We start from the raw sequence: 21,235 nt of genomic DNA, 5'->3' as shown, positions 1-21,235 counted from the left end.
CAATCCCTCCTACCTCCTCCAACCTCCTCCAACCTCCTCCTCCTCCTCCACCTGTCCCTGGGCTCCAACACCGCCAGTTGCCATCCAGAAGTGCTGTACGCACAGTCAACAGTCCCTCCTCTGTTATTGGGGTTCAGTAACGTCAGCTGTTCCCCTGCTGTGTGTGTGGCAATCCCTCCTACCTCCTCCAACCTCCTCCTCCTCCTCCACCTGTCCCTGGGCTCCAACACCGCCAGTTGCCGTCCAGAAGTGCTGTACGCACAGAGCCAAACACCTCGCAAATGTGTTAGTGGGGTTCAGCACTGCCAGCTGTTCCCCTGCTGTGTATACGGCAACGTGTACTGCGACCGCCACGCAGGCACAACAAGTTAAATTTAAGGGAACCTGTCCCCCCCCCCCCAGGCGTTTGTTACTGAAGGAGCCACCTTGTGCAGCAGTAATGATGCAAAGGGAAAAAGTGCCTCTTTTCGTGGTGCTCCTTGCAGATGCTGAACCTAACACTTATGAAATGTGTCCCCTCACAGCGTTCAACCGTCCGGTAGGTGGAACTTTCCTTTGTCATGTGACGCAGCACAGCCGTCATTTTTACCCCCTTGGCGCCGTGCGCCGCCTCCTCAGCGTTGTTTGAATCTGTCCCGGAGCCTGCGCTGTTAGGTTACCCCTTGGCCATGCACACATTTCGCGCTGCCTGTCTTCTGACATCATTTGCTGTCAGGCTGGCTGCGCCTGTGTGTGTGCGCTGTCCGAGATTGAGCCTCGCAGTGTCGTGTAATGTAATCCCACCGCGGGCCTGGGATCCGTGGCCATGCGCAGTGCATATCCTCGCCTCTCACTCCCCTCCCTACGGCTTCTAAAGACTGTTCGGTGTCAGCTGATCCCTAATAGCATGCCACGGCCGTGACACCGCACAGTCTGAAGAAGCCGTAGGGAGGGGAGTGAGAGGTGAGGATATGCACTGCGCATGGCCACGGATCCCAGGCCCGCGGTGGGATTACATTACACGACACCGCGAGGCTGAATCTCGGACAGCGCACACACACAGGCGCAGCCAGCCTGACAGCAAATGATGTCAGAAGACGGGCAGCGCGAAATGTGTGCATGGCCAAGGGGTAACCTAACAGCGCAGGCTCCGGGACAGATTCAAACAACGCTGAGGAGGCGGCGCACGGCGCCAAGGGGGTAAAAATGACGGCTGTGCTGCGTCACATGACAAAGGAAAGTTCCACCTACCGGACGGTTGAACGCTGTGAGGGGACACATTTCATAAGTGTTAGGTTCAGCATCTGCAAGGACCATAATTAAAAGAGCTAAGTTTACCTTTTCCAGCATTAGTGGTGTACACGATGGCTCTTCCAGCTACAAACGCCTGGGGGGGGGGGGTTAAAGGTTTCCTTTCAACTTGCTCCAGTGCAGGCTTCGGCCTACACTCCGCTCCCCCTGCTCCTCCTGCTGACCCTGGGCTCTAACACCGCCAGTTGGGGCCCAGATGTGCTAGCTGCACAGAGAAAAACACCAGCCAATGTGTCAGTGGGGTTCAGCACCGCCAGCTGTTCCCCTGCTGTGCAGCCGGCATCGTGTCCTGCAAAAGCCACGCAGACACAAGAACTGAAATTGAAGGGAACCTGTCCCCCCTCCCCCAGGCGTTTGTACGTTTTAAAGGCCACCTTGTACAGCGGTAATGCTGCATGTGTGCAAGGTGGCTCATAAACGTATTCTCCTCGCACATGTGGAACTGAAAACACGTCTAAAATGTGTCCTCTGTGTGACCATTTAACCGTCCCGGTGGTGTGACTTTCCTTTGTAATGACACGCTGCAACCCCCTTGGTAGCGCTGCCCGTCTTCTGGCATCATTGTTTGGCTGGCTGCGCCTCTGCGGCCGCCCTGACCCACACAACGCCCCTCGTTGTCTTATTTATTGGGACTGCGAGGGTGTGATTGACGGGCATGATCAGTGCATCAGTTCGCCTGTCCCTCATCTCCTTCCGCCTTCTGCGGACTGTGCGGCTTCATGGCCGTGGCATGCGATAAGGGATCAGATGACGCCGCACAGTCTGAAGCGGGTGTAAAGACCCGAGTGTGAGAGGCGAACATATGTGCTGCGCCAGGCCCTGAATCCCAGCCCCGCAGTGTTTTAACAATGTTAAGACACTGCGGGGCTGGGATTCATGGTCATCGCGAACCGCACCGGCCGACATTAAATGATGCCAGAACATGGGCAGCGCTAACAGCGCTAGGCCAGGGGATCACACGACAGCGCAGACTCCTGTACAGCAAATAACAACGCTCAGGAGGCTGCACCCAGCACCAAGGTGGGATTCTTGACATCTGTGCTGCGTCTCATTACAAAGGGAACTCGCGCCTCCAACACAGTTTGACTGTTTAAAGGGCTAAATGTTATACGTGTTTCATTCAGCGTGTGCAAGGAGCGAAATTAAAAGAGCAACCTTTGACTTGTGCAGCACTACTGCTGCATAAGCTGTGGCTCTTCTACTTTGTAACCCCTGAGGGGGGGTTAAAGGTTACCTTTGAAATTGGTTCAATTAGGCTTCGGCCTACACTCTGCTCCCCCTGCAGAGCCCTGGGCTCCAACACCGCCAGTTGGGGCCCGGTACTGCTAGCTGCACAGAGAAAAACACCAGCCAATGTGTCAGTGGGGTTCAGCACCGCCAGCTGTTCCCCTGCTGTGCAGCCGGCAACGTGTCCTGCAACTGCCACGCAGGCACAACAGACCCAAAAGCTGCCGCCAGTGCAGGCTTCGGCCTACACTCTGCTCCATCTCCTCCTCCTGCTGACCCCGGGCTCCAACACCGCCAGTTGGGGCCCGGTACTGCTAGCTGCACAGAGAAAAACACCAGCCAATGTGTCAGTGGGGTTCAGCACCGCCAGCTGTTCCCCTGCTGTGCAGCCGGCATCGTGTCCTGCAAAAGCCACGCAGACACAAGAACTGAAATTGAAGGGAACCTGTCCCCCCTCCCCCAGGCGTTTGTACGTTTTAAAGGCCACCTTGTACAGCGGTAATGCTGCATGTGTGCAAGGTGGCTCATAAACGTATTCTCCTCGCACATGTGGAACTGAAAACACGTCTAAAATGTGTCCTCTGTGTGACCATTTAACCGTCCCGGTGGTGTGACTTTCCTTTGTAATGACACGCTGCAACCCCCTTGGTAGCGCTGCCCGTCTTCTGGCATCATTGTTTGGCTGGCTGCGCCTCTGCGGCCGCCCTGACCCACACAACGCCCCTCGTTGTCTTATTTATTGGGACTGCGAGGGTGTGATTGACGGGCATGATCAGTGCATCAGTTCGCCTGTCCCTCATCTCCTTCCGCCTTCTGCAGACTGTGCGGCTTCATGGCCGTGGCATGCGATAAGGGATCAGATGACGCCGCACAGTCTGAAGCGGGTGTAAGGACCCGAGTGTGAGAGGCGAACATATGTGCTGTGCCAGGCCCTGAATCCCAGCCCCGCAGTGTTTTAACAATGTTAAGACACTGCGGGGCTGGGATTCATGGTCATCGCGAACCGCACCGGCCGACATTAAATGATGCCAGAACATGGGCAGCGCTAACAGCGCTAGGCCAGGGGATCACACGACAGCGCAGACTCCTGTACAGCAAATAACAACGCTCAGGAGGCTGCACCCAGCACCAAGGTGGGATTCTTGACATCTGTGCTGCGTCTCATTACAAAGGGAACTCGCGCCTCCAACACAGTTTGACTGTTTAAAGGGCTAAATGTTATACGTGTTTCATTCAGCGTGTGCAAGGAGCGAAATTAAAAGAGCAACCTTTGACTTGTGCAGCACTACTGCTGCATAAGCTGTGGCTCTTCTACTTTGTAACCCCTGAGGGGGGGTTAAAGGTTACCTTTGAAATTGGTTCAATTAGGCTTCGGCCTACACTCTGCTCCCCCTGCAGAGCCCTGGGCTCCAACACCGCCAGTTGGGGCCCGGTACTGCTAGCTGCACAGAGAAAAACACCAGCCAATGTGTCAGTAGGGTTCAGCACCGCCAGCTGTTCCCCTGCTGTGCAGCCGGCAACGTGTCCTGCAACTGCCACGCAGGCACAACAGACCCAAAAGCTGCCGCCAGTGCAGGCTTCGGCCTACACTCTGCTCCATCTCCTCCTCCTGCTGACCCCGGGCTCCAACACCGCCAGTTGGGGCCCGGTACTGCTAGCTGCACAGAGAAAAACACCAGCCAATGTGTCAGTGGGGTTCAGCACCGCCAGCTGTTCCCCTGCTGTGCAGCCGGCATCGTGTCCTGCAAAAGCCACGCAGACACAAGAACTGAAATTGAAGGGAACCTGTCCCCCCTCCCCCAGGCGTTTGTACGTTTTAAAGGCCACCTTGTACAGCGGTAATGCTGCATGTGTGCAAGGTGGCTCATAAACGTATTCTCCTCGCACATGTGGAACTGAAAACACGTCTAAAATGTGTCCTCTGTGTGACCATTTAACCGTCCCGGTGGTGTGACTTTCCTTTGTAATGACACGCTGCAACCCCCTTGGTAGCGCTGCCCGTCTTCTGGCATCATTGTTTGGCTGGCTGCGCCTCTGCGGCCGCCCTGACCCACACAACGCCCCTCGTTGTCTTATTTATTGGGACTGCGAGGGTGTGATTGACGGGCATGATCAGTGCATCAGTTCGCCTGTCCCTCATCTCCTTCCGCCTTCTGCGGACTGTGCGGCTTCATGGCCGTGGCATGCGATAAGGGATCAGATGACGCCGCACAGTCTGAAGCGGGTGTAAGGACCCGAGTGTGAGAGGCGAACATATGTGCTGCGCCAGGCCCTGAATCCCAGCCCCGCAGTGTTTTAACAATGTTAAGACACTGCGGGGCTGGGATTCATGGTCATCGCGAACCGCACCGGCCGACATTAAATGATGCCAGAACATGGGCAGCGCTAACAGCGCTAGGCCAGGGGATCACACGACAGCGCAGACTCCTGTACAGCAAATAACAACGCTCAGGAGGCTGCACCCAGCACCAAGGTGGGATTCTTGACATCTGTGCTGCGTCTCATTACAAAGGGAACTCGCGCCTCCAACACAGTTTGACTGTTTAAAGGGCTAAATGTTATACGTGTTTCATTCAGCGTGTGCAAGGAGCGAAATTAAAAGAGCAACCTTTGACTTGTGCAGCACTACTGCTGCATAAGCTGTGGCTCTTCTACTTTGTAACCCCTGAGGGGGGGTTAAAGGTTACCTTTTAAATTGGTTCAATTAGGCTTCGGCCTACACTCTGCTCCCCCTGCAGAGCCCTGGGCTCCAACACCGCCAGTTGGGGCCCGGTACTGCTAGCTGCACAGAGAAAAACACCAGCCAATGTGTCAGTGGGGTTCAGCACCGCCAGCTGTTCCCCTGCTGTGCAGCCGGCAACGTGTCCTGCAACTGCCACGCAGGCACAACAGACCCAAAAGCTGCCGCCAGTGCAGGCTTCGGCCTACACTCTGCTCCATCTCCTCCTCCTGCTGACCCCGGGCTCCAACACCGCCAGTTGGGGCCCGGTACTGCTAGCTGCACAGAGAAAAACACCAGCCAATGTGTCAGTGGGGTTCAGCACCGCCAGCTGTTCCCCTGCTGTGCAGCCGGCATCGTGTCCTGCAAAAGCCACGCAGACACTTGCTCTTGTACCTTCTGCTCCCCATCCTGGTTCCAGTACCGTCAGCTGGTTCCGGGCAGAGCCTTTGGCTTAGGTGCCTCCCTCTGGGTATCCGAGTTCCACCAACGTCAGGTGGTCCTTGGTAGTGCTTTCAGGCACGGGTACCTCCTGCTTAGTAACCGGGTTCCAGTAACGTCAGCTGGTCCTCGGTAGTTCCATTGGCTCTTGGACCTTCGGGTAGCCATCCGAGTTCCAGTTCCATCAGCTGGTTCTCGGCATTTTCTCAGCCTTCTTGTACCTTCTGCTACATTTCCAAGTTCAAGAGACTAAACACGATGACCCGGAAGACCACCCCTAAGATGACGACGACACCAGAGACGACAACCACCGTGATGACGACGACCCTGGAGACGATGACCCCGAAGACCACCCCGATGACGACGACCCCGGAGACGACGACCCTGAAGACCACCCCGATGACGACGACCCCGGAGACGACGACCCTGGAGACGACGACGACCTGGAAGACCGAGAAGCAGAAGAACAAGAGGCTGCAGAACAAAGAGCAGAAGAACATTAAGCATAACACTAAATATCAGAGCAAAAAATATTATCTAAATTATAAGCAGAAGAAGACTAAGCAGTGTATGGGGGTGAGTCCGTTCCTCCTCGTGGTGCCCCTGGATAAAGCCTGATGCTGCAGGCCAAACTGAACGCGGACAAATGTAACTGTTTTGTGACAGGCAGAACGGAAGGTGTAATCTTCAAACTTTTATAGATAACAACTACGGGATTGCCTGTCACAAATAAGAATATGATGAAGAAGTAGAATATGATGAAGATAATAGTAAAATAAAAAGAATATGAACAATGTAACCAAAAAAATAATAGGTAGAAGATGAAGAAGAAGATGAATAAGGTGAAGAAGTTGATGTCAAAGAAGCTGATGATGAGGATAATGAAGAAGAAAGTGTGGGAGAAGTAAAAAAGAAGGTGAAGGGCGTGGAAGTAGTGAAACATCAATATCTGACAAAATAAAAAAAAAAATTAACATAGTCAAAATCTTTCTACCGCCGAACGTCATAAAAAAACCCCAAAATCCTGCTATTCTATTACATTGGGCTAAACCTCTGTGCCTTTAATGTCTCCACCACGTCCCCCAATACATCCTACATTATTCTTAGTTGTTTTCCTTCATGTAGAATGAACCTACAAGTTTATAAAGGGTTTATTTTAATTCCGATATTTTCGTCCCATTGACTTGCATTGGGATCGGGTATCGGTATCGGATTGGATCCGATATTTGGACGGTATCGGCCGATACTTTCCGATACCGATACTTTCCGATATCGGAAAGTATCGCTCAACACTACTCCCGACTGCTGTGTCCTACAGCTTGCCCATGAGTTGTGACTCAGTGTTACAGCTGTACTATCAAGTATGAGATCCCGTGTATCACAGTCATGCATCTAAAATGTAAATGATATTGCATTATGTGTAAGAGAGAAATTGGAGTGGACACAACATATATATGTATGGAGTGTCAGTGAAGCATATAAAAGTGACCAATGCAAAAAACAGAGAGTATATGCAAAAGGAAGACTGCACTTGGCAAAAAATGAAACTTTATTATGAAACAAATATGACATAGTGAAACAATTAAAACACCAACGGTACATACTGTATGATAGTATATCTCAGCCCAAGATATTGAGAAAGAATAAACCACGTCCTCAAACTGAAATACTGGGTACAAATATGTAGTTGGAACTCAAAAATATCAAAAAACAATACTTCCAACAACGATAATGTAATACAACTCACAAAATATTTGAATAGTGGGTGTGTAATAAATCTGATGTTTCAAAGCTTACAAGGGATGAAGAGAGAATAAGAAAATCCATGTGCAGCGCCCCTGAGTCCTGGTCGTTGCAGTACTGTGGCTCCGCCGCTAAGGGGGGCTATGGTACGTCTGATGGCACTGAAGGAGTTCATCTGACCAGGTATCACAGACACCAATACATTTCACAGTCTGGCCTCCAGGGGGAGCTAAGGGTACTATTCATTAGGCCACTCCTCACAGTCTGGTAAAACTGGGGGTTAGGCAGGAAGTTAGAAAGAAAGCTGACTGGGTTGGAACCAGGCAACACCTTGTGGCAGAGGGTGTTGTAGGGGAAGATTTGGTAGGGTCCCTGTCAGGGGTGGGATCCTGACAGAGGCCTGGCAATCAGAGAGAAAGCTACGGGACTGCGCCTGCACTTCATAGCGGCGGTGCCCTAAGAAAGGACAAGAAGCGAGATTTATTGTGCTGAGTGAGAAACGAGATCAACGCAACAGGGAGAAATACCAGTAGGAGTCGTGCTGTTAGACCGAGGCAACATCCTACTGAGGCGTAAATAACCGGTGGCCAGAACGCCGAGGAAGTACAGAGCTCTAAGCATTACTTCAAACCAACGGCAGGACAGAGAGCTATAGGCTGGCTGTCTCACCTACATCACCTACGCAGACATAGGGGGCAACCTTTGGAGAGGGGAGACTCTAGGGTCCCGGAAGAGCTCCGAGCCTTCCCGTCATACGGGTGCGTCCTACCATAAGATCTGGGGGACAAGAATAAGAAGAACATCAGAATCGAGTTGTTGTGAGGGAACACGAGGAACAGACACAACAGTTGTGGGGACTATCCCGTAAGCAAAGCAGGGGAGGACCACAACACACAAGCGCTAGAAGGTAGGCACAGATTTCCACCTGCAACGGGAACTCTGAAGGTGCCATCGGACCGGCCGGACTTGCGCAGCCCGGTTAACTGTATTCCGGACTGAGGACCCAGAAGCCTTCAGTAAAGAGGTAAAGAGACTGCAACCTGGTGTCCTCGTTATTTACTGCACCGCACCACTACCACCACTACCACCATCCACACCTATTATTTGGGGCGCCCCTCAGCAGGGTCACGGACCGGGCCTAGCCACCGTGACAACCCCAGAGCAGAGACTCAGAGGCCCGGTACCGGGTACCCCTCGGCCCTGCGGCAGTGGGGGCGCTGCACATGCATGGTGGAAAAGTAGAGTAATGAAAAGCTGTAAATAATATTGACATATACCCAAAGGCAAAAAGGAAAATAAAGGAGCAAATTTAGTCTTCTGGAGATGAGGAGGTGGACAGGGAGGCCAAATACATATTGCGGATTGATACTCCTGACGAAGGTGGATTTACAGCATTTATTCAAAGAAAGTAAGAGATGCCAAATAGTTCCCACAAGGAGATTTCCAAGCTGCGTATTTTCAACATGCAAAAACTGCAGCGCCTTAAAGTTGCAGCAAAGTCAATGGGATTGATAGAAATTTCCTGCCTAATGTGCTGTTGTTTTACACAATGTAAACTGCCCTGCGGTATGTCTTTGAAATCCGCAACATCTCAAATACTTTTGTCGGTATATTGAGTGTCAGGGTATGTTTCCACGTGCATCAGGATATCCTGCGTATTGGACGATGCGTACATCCGCAGCGTCCAATCCGCAGCGTCCAGATGTTACAGCATAGTGGAGGGGATTTTATGAAATTCCATATCCACTATGCATGTAGGGAAGCATCTGGCAGCCCTGCGTAACCGGACATGCGGCACATCTTTATAGACCACAGCATGACTATTTATCTTGCGGAGACGGTATGTCTGCACAAGATAAATACTACAGTCTATGAATACGATGCGGTGATTATGCATGTGCTCAATGAACACATCCGGAATCACCGCGCGTACAACAAGGGGCGGTGCTTTGGGCGGAGTGGGGTATCCGCTGTGTCCAAAGCGCTGGGTTTCCTGAACGTGGACACACAGCCTTATTGTGGGGATTTTCTCCATAGAATTGCATTAGATGTGGAAAATCTGCAAATAAAAAATGCATATGCGTTTTTAGCATGTTTCAGCTGCGGAAACGCATCAAAAATCCATGTAATCCGCACATGACTGTATCAATAATGGTTTCTAAAATACAAATACCAGGAAGTATCAAAAACAAAGCAGCTTTATTTAAAACATAACACACTAACAAGGGAAAAAAATGCAGAATCAAAAGGTGATACAAACGAGCAAAAAATGGCCCTGAAAAATATGCAAGTAACCTGCTTTACCTAATAGGTGCAGAAGTGCTGCCGAAAATCTGCAACATCAAATACTCATTGGGGGAATGAAGCCTTAGGATACGTTTGCACGTTCAGCTTTAGGTGCGCTTTAGATGTTGCAGATTTTCGGCACCATTTCTGGATCTGCACCCAGCAAGTAAAGTAGGTTACTTGCATTTATTCGAAAATATGCAGCGTAAAAAACTCACCAAAAACTCATTGTGGTAACGTAGCCACTGTCTCACATTGTAGCTCATTGGACTAGACCAGTGGATTCTCCAGCTGTGGTGAAACTACAACACCCATCATTGTAGCTTTGAGACGAAGCAGCATAAGGCTATGTGCACACGTAGGAAAAGAGGTGCAGAATTTTCTGCACAAAATCCGCATCTCCTGGCAAAATCCGCAGCCGCGGATTTGCCGCGGATTTTGTGTGGTTTTTATGCGGAATTGATGCTGATTTTGTGCGGATTTTCTGCGGTTTTTGCCACTGCGGATTTTTATCATGGAGGGGTGCAGAAACGCTGCAGATCCGCACAAAAGAAGTGACATGCACTTCTTTGAAATCCGCAGCAATTCCGCACTGATTTTTCCGCAGCTTTTTTTTTTTTCCCATTGAATAACATTGTACTGTACATCACAGTGCAGATCTGCAGCGTTTCTGCGCGGAAAAATCCACTGCAGATCCGCAGCAAATCAGCATCGTGTGCACATGGCCTAAAAGTTGAAAGGAAAATTTTGTGTCTGTATGGACATGCCCTGCAACCTAAAGTTCCCCACTAGATGGCGGTAATGCACAGCGGAGTGCGCCATTGCTGAGGATGCTAATCACCATGACGTCTTCGGCTCTGGTACATCACGTGGGCTAGTTCCCCTCAGCTGCCTGCAGCAGTAGCAAAATCAGCTGGAGGATGAGGGATGCGCATGGAGACAAAGTAACAGGGACCTATCTTCTGCCTGAGTAACCCGCTCTCTCCACAGTGAGTATGATATACTATAGTTTATACCCTTGGACATGTTTTTAGCTGTGTGCTCCCCTAATAACGCGATACTCTTAATGTACAGAATTCTTATCTTAAGGGTTTAGCCTAAGATAAGTGATAAAAATGCAAAGAAAAAACAACAGCAATGACACCAAAAGGAATACTTGTATATGTCATGTACGGGGGCAAAGTGACTATGACCGGCAGGCAACGTTATCTCTCCGTAATGTAATCTGCCGACCGGTCATTACCGTCGCTCCTGTGTGTTTGCCTTTGATGTCTCACATGATGATGCTGTCAGTTCTCCCGTCGTAAAGTTTTCTTTTATGTAGGGACAAGTGACCCCCGCAGTTTTCTCAGTGCTTTCTATAGTCTTATTTGTCAGCAAATGGACCGCCCTGGTCATGTACAAACATGGACACTAGACATTTACCGTACTCACTGCTAGTTAGTGCACACTATGGAGCATGTCAGGCATCACTTCACATTTATCTTATGGATTCACCTCTACAGGGATTTGCCACATGAAATGTTAGGCCATGTGCACACATGCAGTATTTGGTCAGTATTTTATCTCAGTATTTGTAAGAACAATTAGAGGAAAAGTATAATAGAAACACATCACCACGTCTGCATTTCTCACCCACTCCTGGTTTGGGCTTACAAATACCGAGGTAAAATACTGACCAAATATTGAATGTGTGAACGTGGCTGAAAAGTTACTATTGCTTCCTCCTTAGCATCATATTAAAAGTAGAGATAAACACATTTTTGAATTCATGCTTTCTAATTATCACTCTCTACCTGCACTTCTTGTGTAGTGTGAGGTCTGTCACTCTTGTCCTCCATGTGTAGGGCCAGGTTTGTCACTCTCTACTTGCCTTCCATTTGTAGTGTGGGGTTTGTCACTCTCTATCTCCACTTTATGTGCAGTGTGGAGTCTACCACCATCTATCAGTCATCCATGTGTAATGTGAGGTCCGATACTCTCTACCTGTCCTCCATGTGTATTGTGAGATCCAACACTCTCTACCTGTCCTCCATGTGTATTGTGAGATCCGACACTCTCTACCTCTCCTCCATGTGTATTGTGAGATCCGACACTCTCTACCTGTCCTCCATGTGTAATGTGAGGTCCGATACTCTCTACCTGTCCTCCATGTGTAATGTGAGATCCGACACTCTCTACCTGTCCTCCATGTGTAATGTGAGATCCGACACTCTCTACCTGTCCTCCATGTGTATTGTGAGATCCGACACTCTCTACCTGTCCTCCATGTGTATTGTGAGATCCGACACTCTCTACCTGTCCTCCATGTGTATTGTGAGATCCAACACTCTCTACCTGTCCTCCATGTGTATTGTGAGATCCGACACTCTCTACCTGTCCTCCATGTGTATTGTGAGATCCAACACTCTCTACCTGTCCTCCATGTGTAATGTGAGATCCGACACTCTCTACCTGTCCTCCATGTGTATTGTGAGATCCAACACTCTCTACCTGTCCTCCATGTTTAGTGTTGGGTCTGTCATATTCTACCTGTCCTCCATGTGTAATGTGAGATCCGACACTCTCTACCTGTCCTCCATGTGTATTGTGAGATCCAACACTCTCTACCTGTCCTCCATGTTTAGTGTTGGGTCTGTCATATTCTACCTGCCCTCCATGTGTATTGTGAGGTCTGTCACCGTCTACACGCCCTCCAGTATAGTATGGGGTCTGTCACACTCTACCTGCACCCCATGTGTAGCACAGGGTCCATCACTTTCTGCCTACTTTTCATATTTAGTGTAGGCTATATCGCTTTCTTTACTGAATTTTCACAAAAAAATTGATTTGTAGTGAATGAATTTGTAATACAAAAAAAAGTCAGAAAATATGTGTATAACACTCTGAGTTCTCCCAGGAGTGCATTGGACCTGTTTTGAGCACTTTAATGCAAACACAACTTTATTAATGTCTAACTGACCTTAACCTTTCTAGCTGATAGAAACCGGATGGTAACCAGTGGCAACCAAGGAAGTATGCAGGAAAATATTTTTTAACAACATGCACACTTTGTGAGATAGACATTTGTGTTTGCATTTCTAGAGTATGAAGATTTTTTTTTTTTTTTTTCTTTTGGGGGGGGGGGGGTTAATCACTTAATGACCGCCAATACATCTTTTTACTGACTTGAGATATAAGAGACTAGTATCCCTATATGGCCGGGGTCACACTAGACCAAAATACGGAAGAGTTCTATGCGATAAAAAATCGCATAGCACTCGGCCCAATGTTAATCTATGGTGCAGCTCCCATCATCCGATATTTTCTCCACCGTATTCAGGATCCGAGTGAAATCGCAGCATGCTGCGATTGTCAGCGTATCTCGGCTGAGACTCGCCAATGCAAGTCTATGGGTGCGAGAAAAAATCAGATTACACACGGATCATGCGTGTGCATTGCGAGAAATACGCAGCGGTGTTAGAGAAAAGCCGGTAATTAAATTGCCGGCTTTTCATTTCTCCTGCCTAAACCCGACATGTTATGAGACATGGTTTACATACAGTAAACCATCTCATATCCCCCTTTTTTTTGCATATTCCACACTACTAATGTTAGTAGTGTGTATGTGCAAAATTTCGGCGCTGTAGCTATTACATTTAAGGGTTAAATCGCGGAAAAAATTGGCGTGGGCTCCCGCGCAATTTTCTCCGCCAGAGCGGTAAAGCCAGTGACTGAGGGCAGATATTATTAGCCAGGAGAGGGTCCATGGTTATTGGCCCCCCCCGTGGCTAAAAACATCTGCCCCCAGCCACCCCAGAAAAGGCACATCTGAAAGATGAGCCTATTCTGGCACTTGGCCACTCTCTTCCCACTCCCTTGCTATTGTAAGGTGACATTAAGCCAGATTAATATTGGAGAGGCGTCAATTATGACACCTATCCATTATGAATCCAATTGTATGAAAGGGTTAAAAAAACAAACACACACATGATTAAAAAGTATTTTAATGAAATAAACACACAGGTTGTTTTAGTATTTTATTGCTATCTCAATCCATCCGGAAGATGCGCCCCCTGGTGGATGTCCTCATATGACCTGGAGCGTGGGAAAAAGTTCCCAGGCTGCAGTTCATGAGGACATCCAGCAGAGGGCGCATCACCGCGACTGAAGGTAATTATAGGTCATTGACCTACATTTCCTTAATTCGCCGGGGCTTACAGACACGAGCACAGCTGCATTAGCAGGGCTCCTGCCTGTAAAATATTTTAACCCCTTCAGATGGATTACCTCATGGGACGTGACAGTTCATCAGAGAGGGTATGTATATTGTGGGTTTATTATTTTGCCAAGCGAGGGTCTTCCGGATGGATTGAGAGAGCAATAAAATACTAAAACAACCTGTGTGTTTATTTCATTAAAATACTTTTTAATCATGTGTGTGTGTGTTTTTAACCCTTTCATACAATTGGATTACAATAGCTTACAATAGCAAGGTGGCATTAACCCTTCATTACCCCATATCCCACCGCTACACGGGAGTGGGAAGAGAGTGGCCAAGTGCCAGAATAGGCGCATCTTCCAGATGTGCCTTTTCTGGGGTGGCTGGGGGCAGATGTTTTTAGCCACGGGGGGGGCCAATAACCATGGACCCTCTCCTGGCTATTAATATCTGCCATCAGTCACTGGCTTTACCGCTCTGGCGGAGAAAATTGCGCGGGAGCCCACACCAATTTATTCCGTGATTTAACCCTTAAATTTAATAGCTACAGCGCCGAAATTTTGCACATACACACTACTAACATTAGTAGTGTGGAATATGCAAAAAAAAGGGGGATATGAGATGGTTTACTGTATGTAAACCATTTCTCATATCATGTCGGGTTTGGGAAGGAGAAATTAAAAGCCGGCAATTAAATTACCAGCTTATTACATATATCGCGCTGAATTAAATATAAATACAGAATATACCGTATATACTCGAGTATAAGCCGAGATTTTCAGCCCAAATTTTTGGGCTGAAAGTGCCCCTCTCGGCTTATACTCGAGTCATGATCGGTGGTGGGGTCGGCGGGTGAGCACTGTCATATACTTACCTAGTCCCGGCGATCCTGACGCTCCCCCTGCCTGTCACACTGTCTTCGGTGCCGCAGCCTCTTCCCCTGAGCGGTCACGTGGGACCGCTCATTAGAGAAATGAATAGGCGGCTCCACCTCCCATAGGGGCGGAGCCGCCTATTCATTTCTCTAATCAGCGGTGCCGGTGACCGCTGACAGAGGAAGAGGCTGCGGCACCGAAGAACAGCTGTCCGGGGGAAGGAGCGGGACGCCGGGAGCAGGTAAGTATCGCATATTCACCTGTCCTCGTTCCACACGTCGGGCGCCGCGCCATCTTCCCGGCATCTCTCCGCTCTGACTGTTCAGGCAGAGGGCGCGATGACGCATATAGTGTGCGCGCCGCCCTCTGCCTGATCAGTCAGTGCAGAGAGACGCCGGGAAGATGGCGCCGAGGAGCTGCGGAAAGAGAGGTGAGTATGTGTTTATTATTTTTATTGCAGCAGCAGCAGCAGCTATGGGGCAATAATGGACGGTGCAGAACACTATATGACACAGCTATGGGGCAATGGTGCAGAGCACTATATGGCACAGCTATGGGGCAATAATGAACGGTGCAGAGCACTATATGGCACAGCTATGGGGCAATAATGGACGGTGCAGAGCACTATATGGCACAGCTATGGGGCAATAATGAACGGTGCAGAGCACTATATGGCACAGCTATGGGGCAATAATGGACGGTGCAGAGCACTATATGGCACAGCTATGGGGCAATGGTGCAGAGCACTATATGGCACAGCTATGGGGCAATGGTGCAGAGCACTATATGGCACAGCTATGGGGCAATGGTGCAGAGCACTATATGGCACAGCTATGGGGCAACGGTGCAGAGCACTATATGGCACAGCTATGGGGCAACGGTGCAGAGCACTATATGGCACAGCTATGGGGCAACGGTGCAGAGCACTATATGGCACAGCTATGGGGCAACGGTGCAGAGCACTATATGGCACAGCTATGGGGCAACGGTGCAGAGCACTATATGGCACAGCTATGGGGAAACGGTGCAGAGCACTATATGGCACAGCTATGGGGCAACGGTGCAGATGGCACAGCTATGGGGCAACGGTGCAGAGCACTATATGGCACAGCTATGGGGCAACGGTGCAGAGCACTATATGGCACAGTTATGGTGCAACGGTGCAGAGCATTATATGGCACAGCTATGGGGCAACGGTGCAGAGCACTATATGGCACAGCTATGGGGCAATGGTGCAGAGCATTATATATATGGCACAGCTATGGGGCAACGGTGCAGAGCATTGTATATATGGCACAGCTTTATGTGGAGTATCTATGGGGCAATGGTGCAGAGCATTGTATATATGGCACAGCTTTATGTGGAGCATCTATGGGGCCATAATGAACGGTATGGAGTATCTATTTTTAATTTTGAAATTCACCGGTACCTGCTGCATTTTCCACCCTAGGCTTATACTCGAGTCAATAAGTTTTCCCAGTTTTTTGTGGCAAAATTAGGGGGGTCGGCTTATACTCGGGTCGGCTTATACTCGAGTATATACGGTATATATATGTGTCTCAATGACATATATATTATATATATATATATATATATATATATATATAAATAAATATATATATATATATACTGTATATATGTTTTAACGAACATTTGAGCACATAAATCCATTAGTTGTCGGTTTTGCAAGCCTCGGCATACGGATGCCATACGGATGTCACACGGATGTCAAAAGGATCATTTGATGCGAGGAAATCGCATCCTCGCACTGCGCACGGATCACTGTTTTGGAAACATTTGTGCGATTCTCGTCCGTGAAAAACGGACCGTTTTTTAATACGTTGTGTGTGTCCCCGGCCTACAGATGACAATCCAGCAGCTGTCAACTGCACACTATAGCTTACAACTTGCTGCATTAGCCACAATCAGTGTTGGCACCGTCCATATCTATTTAACCCCTTAGATGCTGCCGTCAATAGTGATTGCATCATATAAATGGTTAAGGCCTCTTTCACACATCAGTTTTTTAGAATCAGTCACAATCCGTGAAAGTGTTAAAAAGACAGATCCTGTGCAGATTGTAAAAAAACTGATGCACTGGATCCATTTATTTTTTTTACGAATCCGACGAAGCAGCTGTAACAGTGTGAGGGCTTCTTATCCTCATCTGCAACCTGAGATCATGATTGTGTGGTCCTGATATTTGCCATGGTAGTTCACGGCCAAATAATTTTTTTAGATTCTGCCGGATATAGTGGCTTGTTCAGAAGTTAGCGACATTTAGGTGGTAAAAATAAACTTTTTCATTTCTGTCATGCCACTTTGCATTAAATCCTGAAAAACACCTGAAGGGTTAATAAACTACCTAACAGCAGTTTTCAATATGTCCAGGTTTTTTCAATATATACAGTGGATACGGAAAGTATTCAGACCCCTTTAAATTTTTCACTCTTTGTTTCATTGCAATCATTTGGTAAATTCAAAAAAAGTTATTTTTTTCTCATTAATGTACACTCTGCACCCCATCTTGACTGAAAAAAAACAGAAATGTAGAAATTTTTGCAAATTTACTAAAAAAGAAAAACTGAAATATCACATGGTCATAAGTATTCAGACCCTTTGCTTAGTATTGAGTAGAAGCACCCTTTTGAGCTAATACAGCCATGAGACTTCTTGGAAATAATGCAATACATTTTTCACACCTGGATTTTGGGATCTGTGCCATTCTTCCTTGCAGATCCTGTCCAGTTCCGTCACGTTGGATGGTGAATGTTGGTGGATGGTGAATGTTGGTGGACAGCCATTTTCAGGTCTCTCCAGAGATGCTCAATTGGGTTTAGGTCAGGGCTCTGGCTGGGCCAGTCAAGAATGGTCAGAGAATTGCTCTGAAGCCACTCCTTTGTTATTTTAGCTGTGTGCTTAGGGTCATTGTCTAGTTGTAAGGTGAACCTTCAGGCAAGTCTGAGGTCCATAGCACTCTGGAAGAGGTTTTCATCCAGGCTATCTCTGTACTTGGCCGCATTCATGTTTCCTTCAATGGCAACCAGTAATACTGTCCCTGCAGCTGAAAAACACCCCCATAGCATGATGCTGCCACAACCATGTTTTACTGTTGCCTGGTTTTCTCCACACATGCCACTTAGAATTATCACCAAAAAGGTGTATCTTCGTCTCATCAGACCAGAGAATCTTATTTCTCATAGTCTGGGAGTCCTTCATGTGTTTTTTCGCAAACTCTAAGCGGGTTTTCATATGTCTTGCACTGAGAAGAGGCTTCCGTCAGGCCACTCAGCCATAAAGGCCCGACTGGTGGAGGGCTGCAGTGATAGTTGACTTTGTGGAACTTTCTTCCATCTCCCTACTGCATCTGTGGAGCTCAGCCATAGTGATCTTGGGGTTCTTCTTTACCTCTCTCACCAAGGCTCTTCTCCCACGATTGCTCAGTTTGGCTGGATGGCCAGGTCTAGGAAGACTTCTGGTGGTCCCAAACTTCTTCCATTTAAGGATTATGGAGGCCACTGTGCTCTTAGGAACCTTGACTACTGCAGAAATTATTTTGCATCCTTGGCCAGATCTGTGCCTTGCCACAATTCTGTCTATGAGCTCCTTAGCCACTTCCTTTGACCTCATGATTCTCATTTGGTTTGACATGCACTGTGAGCTGTGAGGTCTTATATAGACAGGTGTGTGCCTTTCCAAATCAAGTCCTATCAATTTAATTAAACACACCTGGACTCCAATGAAGGAGTAGAACCATCTCAAGGAGGATCACAAGGAAATGGACAGCATGTGACTTAAATATGAGTGTCTGAGCATGTGATATTTCAGTTTTTCTTTTAATAAATATGCAAACATTTCTACATTTATGTTTTTTTTCAGTGAAGATGGGATGCGGAGTGTACATTAAGGAGAAAAAATGAACTTTTTTGAATTTACCAAATGGCTGTAATGAAACAAAGAGTGAAAAATGTAAAGGGGTCTGAATACTTTCCGTACCCACTGTAGGTCCCCCAAAGTCACTTCAAATCTTACTGCTACATTTTTAACCTCCTAAAATGCTACCAAAATAAACAAGCATTTTACAACTGGTGCTGATGTAAAGCATACATGTGGGAAATGTTATTTATTAATGTTTTGCTATGGTACAACTATCTGGATTAAAGGGATAATCATTCAAAGTATGAAAATTGCAATTTTTTTTACATTTCTGTCAAATTTCAGTTTTTGTGTGTATCTTCATTCAAATGTTCATTACAGTGCAAAAGTTTTAGGCACTGTACTTCTGCAAAGTAAGAATGTTTTAAAAAAACAGATATGTTAACATTCTATTTTTAACAATTATGAAAATGCAAAGTGAATGAGCAATAAAGAATGCTAAATTACATCAATGCTTGGTGAGACCACCCTTTGCCTTTAAAACAGCATCAATTCTTCTAGATACTTGCACGCAGTTTGAAGGGACTTGGCAGGGGGTTTGTTCCATATATCTTGGAAAACTAGCTACATATTTTGTAATCCCAGACCCAATGATGTTGAGATCAGGGTTCTTTGGGGGCTATATAATCACTTCAAGGACTCATTGTTCTTCATTACGCTGAAGATAGTTTTTAATTACATTGGTTTTATGTTTGGGATCATTGTTCTGCTTGAGAATAAATTTGGAGCCAATCAGACTCCTCCCTGATGGCATGATGGATAAGTATATGTCTGTATTTATCAGCATTGAGGACACCATTCATCCTGACCAAATCCCCATTCCATTTGTTGATATGCAAGGAGCCTGCACCATACTTCACTGTTGTTTTTAGACGTTAATTATTGTACCGCTCTCCTGCCCTTCAGTGAGCAGACTGTCTTCTGTTACAGCCAAATAGTTCAGATTTTAACTCATCAGAGCACCTGCTGCTATTTTTCTTATGTTTACATTCATAATCAAGTTGCTTGACCTAGTTTCAATGTAGAAGGTATGTTTTTTAGCCATAATTCTTCCATGAAGACCACTTCTGGCCAGACTGCTCTAAACAATAGATGAGTGTAGCTGGATCCCACGAATTACTGCCAGTTCTGAGCTGATGGCACTGCTGGACATCTTCTGATTTCGAAGGGGGATAAGCATGATGTCTCATTTATCTACTGTACTAAATTGATCACTACATCTGAGATTCTCAACGTTACCCATTTTTTGGTCCTTCTTCTGAGCTTGAACAGCACATCTTGACACCCAAGTCTGCTTTGAATTCCTTACCTGTGAGAGACCCTGCTGATGCAGTATAACTTCCTAGTATCTTGTTGCTGTGCTTAGTCTTGCCATGGTGTATGACCTGTGATATGAAGCTTTTTTCACACGCACACCTTTGTATCTAAATTTTGCTATTCCTCATCTTCTGTTTAAGCCTTCTACACAGTTTCAGTTAATGTCTGTCTTTCAACTTTTAGATGAAAATGATGACCACTGTCACCTGTTTGGTATAACTGGTTATTCATACACTTAACTATAATCCTAAAAAATCCCAGACTTTGTGCAAGTGTAGCTAGAAGAATTGATGCTGTTCTGAAGACAAAAAGGGTTACACCAAGTACTGATTTGAGTTAGAGTTCTATTTTAATAAAAATAAACAATTAAAACATATATTTTTTTTTAAAGTATTCTTACTTTGGAGAATTTTTTTTTTACACCTGCCTAAAACTTCTGCACATTACTTTATGTTTGCAGATCATGGGCGATTACGTAAAGCAATTGGCAAAGCAATGTATTAAAAAAAATTAGACACATTTGAAACCTGCAACCTTAATCATGAAGACCCCTTTCTCAAATTTGTAGTTTTACGCTTTTTGCCTTTACAGTTACAATATTGGGGGCATATGTCTCGAGTATCAAGAGTGGTCTATTGATGGACACTAACTCATAGTTAACATTTTTAGCCAAGGTATTGATATCTTTTTCACTTCTCTGATTACAATCATAAGATTAAGTAATCTTTGGGAATATTGTTTATTGGATAATATAAGATCAATGTGCATAGGGATTTTCACAAGGATCTGGAGCTGAATTTAATGTTGCTTGCCATTACAGAAAATACTCAGATCAGGGGCAGGCATATCATTGGTGCAACTTGTGCAGCCCCATAGGGGGACAAGGGGGCACACTTTAACCTGCAAAGCAGGTAGAAATGTGCATTATGATGAGTTACTGGACTGCAAATGGAGAATATACTGTTCTTGCACAGGGGCTTCTGTCTGTACTCGCCACTGACCCAGGTTATCCTTTACATTACTCAATTTACTGGTAACCATTGACTAAAAAATATTTTTCTGCCTGTATATTTCGCTCTGTACACAAAGAGTACCATAGAATGGAAGCTTGGTGTTTATAAGGATAAGTGCACAAGATCAGTAAACGCTGCGGGTTTGATGTAGGGTACTTGTGCAGCATCTAACCCGCAGCGTCCAGAT

General features: G+C 46.9%; 1 protein-coding gene across 5 annotated transcripts in view; it reads left to right on the top strand.

Moving 5' to 3' along the window:
• Positions 1-10,574: 10,574 nt before the first annotated feature.
• SYTL5 (synaptotagmin like 5) overlaps positions 10,575-21,235 on the top strand; it is a 408,043-nt gene continuing 397,382 nt past the window's right edge. For 4 of the 5 annotated variants that reach the window (XM_077294785.1, XM_077294784.1, XM_077294786.1 and 1 more), the window contains exon 1: positions 10,575-10,695. The gene's annotated coding sequence lies outside the window, so the exon portion shown is untranslated. The remainder of the gene's footprint in view (positions 10,696-21,235) is intronic. The other variant, XM_077294780.1, reaches the window with a different exon arrangement.

This window comes from Ranitomeya variabilis, chromosome 3 (genome assembly GCF_051348905.1).
Source record: "Ranitomeya variabilis isolate aRanVar5 chromosome 3, aRanVar5.hap1, whole genome shotgun sequence".
In the NCBI taxonomy this organism is placed as follows: domain Eukaryota; kingdom Metazoa; phylum Chordata; class Amphibia; order Anura; family Dendrobatidae; genus Ranitomeya; species Ranitomeya variabilis.
The sequence above is the reverse complement of the archived record's forward strand: the minus strand, read 5'-3'. Positions and strand labels throughout refer to the sequence as shown.